Genomic DNA, 7,111 nt, shown 5'->3' on the forward strand with positions numbered 1-7,111 from the left:
GCCATGCACAGACATGACATCCATGAGCGCAGGGTGTGCAGTAGGCTACCAACAGGGAGCTAGCTGAGTACCTGTCTGGGGGAGAGCTTCAAAACTTGGGCTCCCAACTGCTGGACATAGCTCTGAGCTTTGAGGGTACACCGATATAGAGAGACTACAATGATCACTGTTTCTATTTCCGTAAAAATCAGTTGATCAGAGCATTTTCTATTATTATGTATGTAAATTGGCTGGCTGGCTGGGCTGGAGTTATCTAACATGCTAAGTAAACTCAGTAATAAAAGAAACATCCCTTTTTCAGGACCCTGTCTGTCAAAGATAATTTGTAAAAATCCAAATAACTTCACAGATCTTCATTGTAAAGGGTTTAAACACTGTTTCCCATGCTTGTTCAATGAACCATAAACAATTAATGAACATGTACCTGTGGAACGGTCGTTAAGACACTAACAGCTTACAAACGGTAAGCAATTAAGGTCACAGTTATGAAAACTTAGGACACTGAAGAGGCCTTTCTACTGACTCTCAAAAACACCAAAAGAAAGATGCCCAGGGTCCCTGCTCATCTGCGTGAACGTGCCTTAGGCATGCTGCAAGGAGGCATGAGGACTGCAGATGTGGCCAGGGCAATAAATTGCAATGTCCGTACTGTGAGACGCCTAAGACAGCGCTACAGGGAGACAGGACGGACAGCTGATCGTTCTCGCAGTGGCAGCCCACGTGTAACAACACCTGCACAGGATCGCTACATCCAAACATCACACCTGCGGGACAAGTACAGGATGGCAACAACAACTGCCCGAGTTACACCAGGAACGCACAATCCCTCCATCAGTGCTCAGACTGTCCGCAATAGGCTGAGAGGCTGGACTGAGGGCTTGTAGGCCTGTTGTAAGGCAGGTCCTCACCAGACATCACTGGCAACAACGTCGCAGGCCAGACAGGACTGGTAAAAAGTGCTCTTCAATGATGAGTCGCGGTTTTGTCTCACCAGGGGTGATGGTCGGATTTGCGTTTATCGTCAAAGGAATTAGCATTACTCCGAGGCCTGTACTCTGGAGCGGGATCGATTTGGAGGTGGAGGGTCCGTCATGGTCTGGGGCGGTGTGTCACAGCATCATCGGACTGAGCTTGTTGCAGGCAATCTCAATGCTGTGCGTTACAGGGAAGACATCCTCCTCCCACATGTGGTACCCTTCCTGCAGGCTCATCCTGACTTGACTCTCTTGCATGACAATGCCACCAGCCATACTGCTCATTCTGTGCATGATTTCCTGCAAGACAGGAATGTTAGTGGCCTGCCATGGCCAGCGAAGAGCCCGGATCTCAATCCCATTGAGCACGTCTGGGACCTGTTTGATCGGAGGGTGAGGGATAGGGCCATTCCCGACAGAAATGTCCTGGAACTTGCAGGTGACTTGGTGGAAGAGTGGGGTAACATCTCACAGCCAGAACTGGCAAATCTGATGCAGTCCATGAGGAGGAGATGCACTGCAGTACTTAATGCAGCTGGTGGCCACACCAGATACTGACTTACTTTTGATTTTGACCCCCCTTTGTTCAGGGACACATTATTCTATTTCTGTTAGTCACATGTCTGTGGAACTTGTTCAGTTTATGTCTCATTTGTTGAATCTTGTTATGTTCATACAAATATTTACATGTTAAGTTTGCTGAAAATATACGCAGTTGACAGTGAGAGGATGTTTCTTTTTTTGCTTAGTTTGGTAGCAAAGTAGCAAGTACTGTAGTTGAGAAGTTTCTAATTAGCTGAAATGTCAGTTGTCCATGAGATTCTTACTTGTAACCTTTCGGATGCTAGACATTCGCGTTATGCCCCTCCCTCTCCCCTCCACATCCCTCATTTCCATTTTCTCCTACCTTTCTGTCCACCTCTTTTATATCGCTCTCTCCCTCTTAGGGCAGGGCTCTATCTACCGGTTTAGCTGGATTGGCACGCGAGCCCAACGCACCAATAATTATAAGGAGGAGGTGTGCTGTGATCCTGGCGGAACTGCAGTGGTCCAGCACAGACATCCCCTACCTGTCCCTCAACACCTGCCCATATGTCATAACAGGGCACAGCATGTCACAACACCACATCAACATGTCACAACAACATGGCAACATGTCACAGCACATGACTGCATGTCACATCATGTAACTGTTTCCGTCAAGACCACATCATACTGTGTAAATGGCAGTGATCGAACCCATCAAACAGACATGATGAAACAATTAAAGGGTTCACTCCCAAGATCGTTGACTCCTTTTAAATTGTGAGACACAAAACACGAAAATCAAGACCCTCATCTGTTGCTGGGACTGCTACTATCTGTCCAGTGATCCTGCCAACTAAGGCAGGGTCTGAGGAGCTATTTGGCATAGCAGCTAGCCCAGTTGCTATCTAGCTGCCTATCAAGCTAGGGGGGTTTCTTGAGGGCTTGAACACAGCCTGCGACGAGGTTAGCCATTGTGGCTGGGACTGTGGATTTACCCGGGTTTGTGGCTCTCTAGATCGCTCGTTGTTGGTCATATCTTTAATATGCCTAGAAGAAAGTCTTTGTCCTCAGGCCTTGAGGGAAGCCAAAGTAATTCCACTACCCAAGAGTGGTAAAGCGGCCTTTACTGGTTCTAACAGCAGACCTATAAGCTTGCTGCCAGCTCATAGCAAACTGTTGGAAAAAATTGTTTGACCAAATACAATGCTATTTCTCTGTAAACAAATTAACAACAGACTTTCAGCATGCTTATAGAGAAGGGCACTCAACATGTACTGCACTTACACAATTAACTGATGATTGGTTGAAAGAAATTGATAATAAGAAGATTGTAGGAGCTGTACTGTTATATTTCAGTGCAGCCTTTGATATTATTGACCATAACCTGTTGTTGAAAAAACTTGTGTTATGGCTTTTCAACCTCTGCCATATCGTGGATTTGGAGCTATCTATCTAATAGAACTGAAAGTTTTTTTTTAATGGAAAATTCTCTAATGTCAAACATGTAAAGTGTGGTATACCGCAAGGGAACTCTCTAGGCCCTCAACTCTTTTCTATTTTTACCAATGACCTGCCACTGGCATTAAACAAAGCATGTGTGTCCATGTATGCTGATGAGTCAACCATATACGCATCAGCAACCACAGCTAATGAAGTCACTGAAACCCTTAACAAAGAGTTGCAGTCTGTTTTGGAATGGGTGGCCAGTAATTAACTGGTCCTGAACATCTCTAAAACTAAGACCATTGTATTTAGTACAAATCATTCTCTAAGTTCTAGACCTCAGCTGAATCTGGTAATGAATGGTGTGGCTGTTGAACGAGTTGAGGAGACTAAATTACTTGCCGTTACCTTAGATTGTAAACTGTCATGGTCAAACCATATAGATTCAATGGTTGTAAAGATGGGGAGCGGTCTGTCCGTAATAAAGAGACGCTCTGCTTTTTTGACACCAAACTCCAAACAGCTAGTCCTGCAGGCTTTAGTTTTGACTTATCATGATTATTGTCCAGTTGTGTGGTCAAGTGCTGCAAGGAAAGACCTAGTTAAGCTGCAGCTGGCCCAGAACAGAGCGGCACGTCTTGCTCTTCATTGTAATCAGAAGGCTAATATAAATACTATGCATTTCAGTCTCTCTTGGTTAAGAGTTGAGGAGAGACTGACTGCATCACTTCTTCTTTTTATAAGAAACAATGTGTTGAAAATCACAAATTGTGGGCATTGTCAATTACACACAGCTCTGACACACATATTTTCCCCGCCAGACATGGCACCAGGGGTCAATTCACAGTCCCCCAATCCAGAACAAATACAAGAAAGCATACAGTATTATACTATATAGAGCTATTATTGCTCAAGTGAACAGCAAACCTGGTATAAAAAAACAGATAAAGCAACACCTCACGGCACAACGCCTCTCCCCTATTTTACCTAGATAGTTTGTGTGTATGTATTGCTATGTAGGCTACGTGTGCCTTTTGTAATTTTGTATTTATTTATGTAGTTCTGTTCTTGTCTATTAATGTTCTGTATTATGTCATGTTTCATGTTTTATGTGGACTCCAGGAGTGGTTAAGCAATTCCTGCCACAGAGGTACTTATTAGTGAAACTTTTTATTAAAGTGATAGTTTACTCCAAAACCTAATTTTGTCAGGGGTTTTCAGACCTTAAAAGTGGTCTACTGTTGAGATGAATCTATGTCATAGCTATCTGCTGTGTATATCCAGCTATATGTCTCAATCCTAAATGAATGGGAATGGTGGTCACCATCTAAAGATGTCACATGGATCCCACATAGCAAGGACCGTCAGTCTAAAGTCATCCTTTGTCACTGAAACGATACATGTTTTCCATGTCATTTGACTGTAATAATGAGCTGTTTGGGGAATTGCAGATTCTGGAATGGCCGTCACCTGTGAGGAAAGGACAGGGCCCAATGGAAGGTCCCACTATCAACAGTTTGGCCATGGGCCCTGAGCTCAGACAGCTGGTTGCCCTCGTTGACAAGTGTGGAGAAGGGCAGAGTCCTCCTGATGACCAGAGAGAACTTCTCCTGGGCTAATTTTCTTAATGTTCACTGATGGGTATAAATACTGGATAGGTGTTGCCAGTATCGCTTCAACCAAGTCCTTTCAGGTCAGTGATGATCAGTAAGGAAAGGAAGCTATTCAATGCTATTGGGAATTGGTATTGACTTGGCACCTTTCTGTTTGGTTGACCTCACTCTACTGTTGACTCCTCACCTTAACACGGCTAAAATGTACCCTCCCTAATTTCCACTCCCCTCCTCGTCAGGCAGCACCTATTAGACTAGTTGATTTTGATGCAGGGGTTGTTGATGCTTGAAAATTATTTCTTAAAAACATGGGTGAATCTTATATATTAATTGTACTGAAGATGCATACAAATATGCATATGTAATGGTATAATCAAGTTAAATTCCTGCATAAAGTGGGTATTATGCCACCTCCTGGTAGATGAATGTGTTTACATTGTCTAATACACTCACTGATAAAGGAATGGGATTCTAGGTAATTCACAGCAGATTTATAAAAAATGTAATGGTCCCGGGATAGAAATGCATAAAGTTGACATTACATCATAAAATCCACCTTTTACATCGTACATTAGCAATTTATGTTATTATTATTTATGTTGTTGGTTTGGAGTCAAATAAGCAACTTTTTATGTTATTTGCCGAATTTCAGTTTTACAAATGAATAAAGTATATATTTTATAAACTCATGAACACCAGCCAGCGTATTTAGCCTGGTTTTGTTAGTGTAGGAAAACGTGGTGTATTATATTCCTTCGCCACAAGAGTGTGACATTGAGTAATTTTTCTGGTTAATTTTATATATTTTGAATTGTGAAATGGATTATAGTTTTCTGATGTTGTAAGTATGAGATTACATATGGAAACGATTTATTTATTTTTATTATAGAAAATTAGGAATAATTAGAAATGGTTAGTGGGTGTGTGAAGGCCGGTATATTCCTGACGTTGGCTACTTCTGCTGGCCACAAGATAGGGTGGCCTGGAAGGATAAGGGCCTAATTACACACATCTGGATATAATTAGCTTGGAGGTTGGGTGGTGGCTGTTGTAACTTGGTTTTGGCCAGATCTGTTTTTGGTCTGGATCAGCAAGAGCTGACATTCAGTCCGCCAACGCTGTGAGGGATATCGAACCCAACTGGACAGGAACCTACCGGACGTTACTTGGCCGTAGACCTGACACCAGGAAGGACAAGCCTGTTGGATTTATGTTTTATTTTGTTTGATACGCCGGTAAACAGGTTAGCTGTCCGGTTGCAGAGGGACCGGAAGACCCTTGTGGAAAGGCTCAAAGAAAAACTAGGTTTTTGGTTGGGGTTTTATTGTTAACCCAGCGCTGTGGCGCGTTCTGTTTATTTTCCTGAATAAAAGTACTGGGTCGTTTCCCTGGAGGAAGGTCAATTTTTGTTTACGCTTGTGTTACTTCGCACTCTCGTCACTTGTGGGCCAGCCCGCCCTACCGTCTTTTTGTGCAGAGTGAAAGTTGATTGCATTCGTTTTAGAACCGGGCTGCCTCCTAGGCGTGTGCCAGGTGCCCCGTTCAAAGCCCGTAATTAACGTAATTAAGCACGAGGAGTAATGAGTAGGATTGTGTTTTCAAAATACGCTTTTTCTGCATTTCCAGGGAAAACTAGTTTGAAAATTCAAACATATATTTTATGGAAAATAATGTTTCTAGATGACGCACCATGCTGCCTTGTTGACATGAGCGAGCGGCGCAGATTACTGTTCAATTTGTAGGCCGTCAATGTAAATAAGAATTTGTTCCTAATAACTGACTTGCCTAGTTAAATAAAGGTTACATTTTTTTAAAGCCCTCTCACGTCACGGGCGATGAACCGGAGACCCCGCAGCTCAGCATAATCGAATTCGCCTTATTCTAGGGGAAATGTAAACCGGTTCACAAGAGCATGAGCAATTTCTTAAAGGACAGAACATGTGGCACCTTGTGGGGAAACGTCTCAAAATGATATAGATAATGACAAAACCGGATACTTAAAAAAAATAAACCTCATTCAATTTACCTCATGATATACTGTTTTTATTTTAAGATGGACTGTTTTATTTGCAAACTAATTAGATGAAGAATCAGGAAGTAGTTTTCTCTTTCTTTTGCTCAACTGGTGCATTGCTAAATTTGTTGCACAATAATTCATTGTATATGATTGAGGACTATGCCTAAATTAAATCTGTATAAATGTGAAGTATGCATTTGATTCCTATTTATAAACATTTAAAATTTGCCAAGGAGAAGAACATTGACAGAATCAGGTGCATTTCCTTGATTTCTATCGTCCTCCCCTTGCCGCCTCCTCAAAGCCCACTTGATGAGAAGGTCAGAGGTCCCTCCACTGATTTTCACATTTAATGGATTGGGGAGGCTGTAAGAGAGGATGCGAGGAATCAAGGAAATGCAAATGAGGATCTCCCACTCTTCTTGATACTTCCATTATTCTGTGCACGCACACAAACCTTACGGACAATAGCATGTGGGCGTGGCAATACACCATTCCCCGCCTCTCCTCTCTGCGATTGGTTAAACCGACGCGTC

Source organism: Salmo salar, chromosome 13 (assembly GCF_965601325.2).
Source record: "Salmo salar chromosome 13, fSalSal1, whole genome shotgun sequence".
In the NCBI taxonomy this organism is placed as follows: domain Eukaryota; kingdom Metazoa; phylum Chordata; class Actinopteri; order Salmoniformes; family Salmonidae; genus Salmo; species Salmo salar.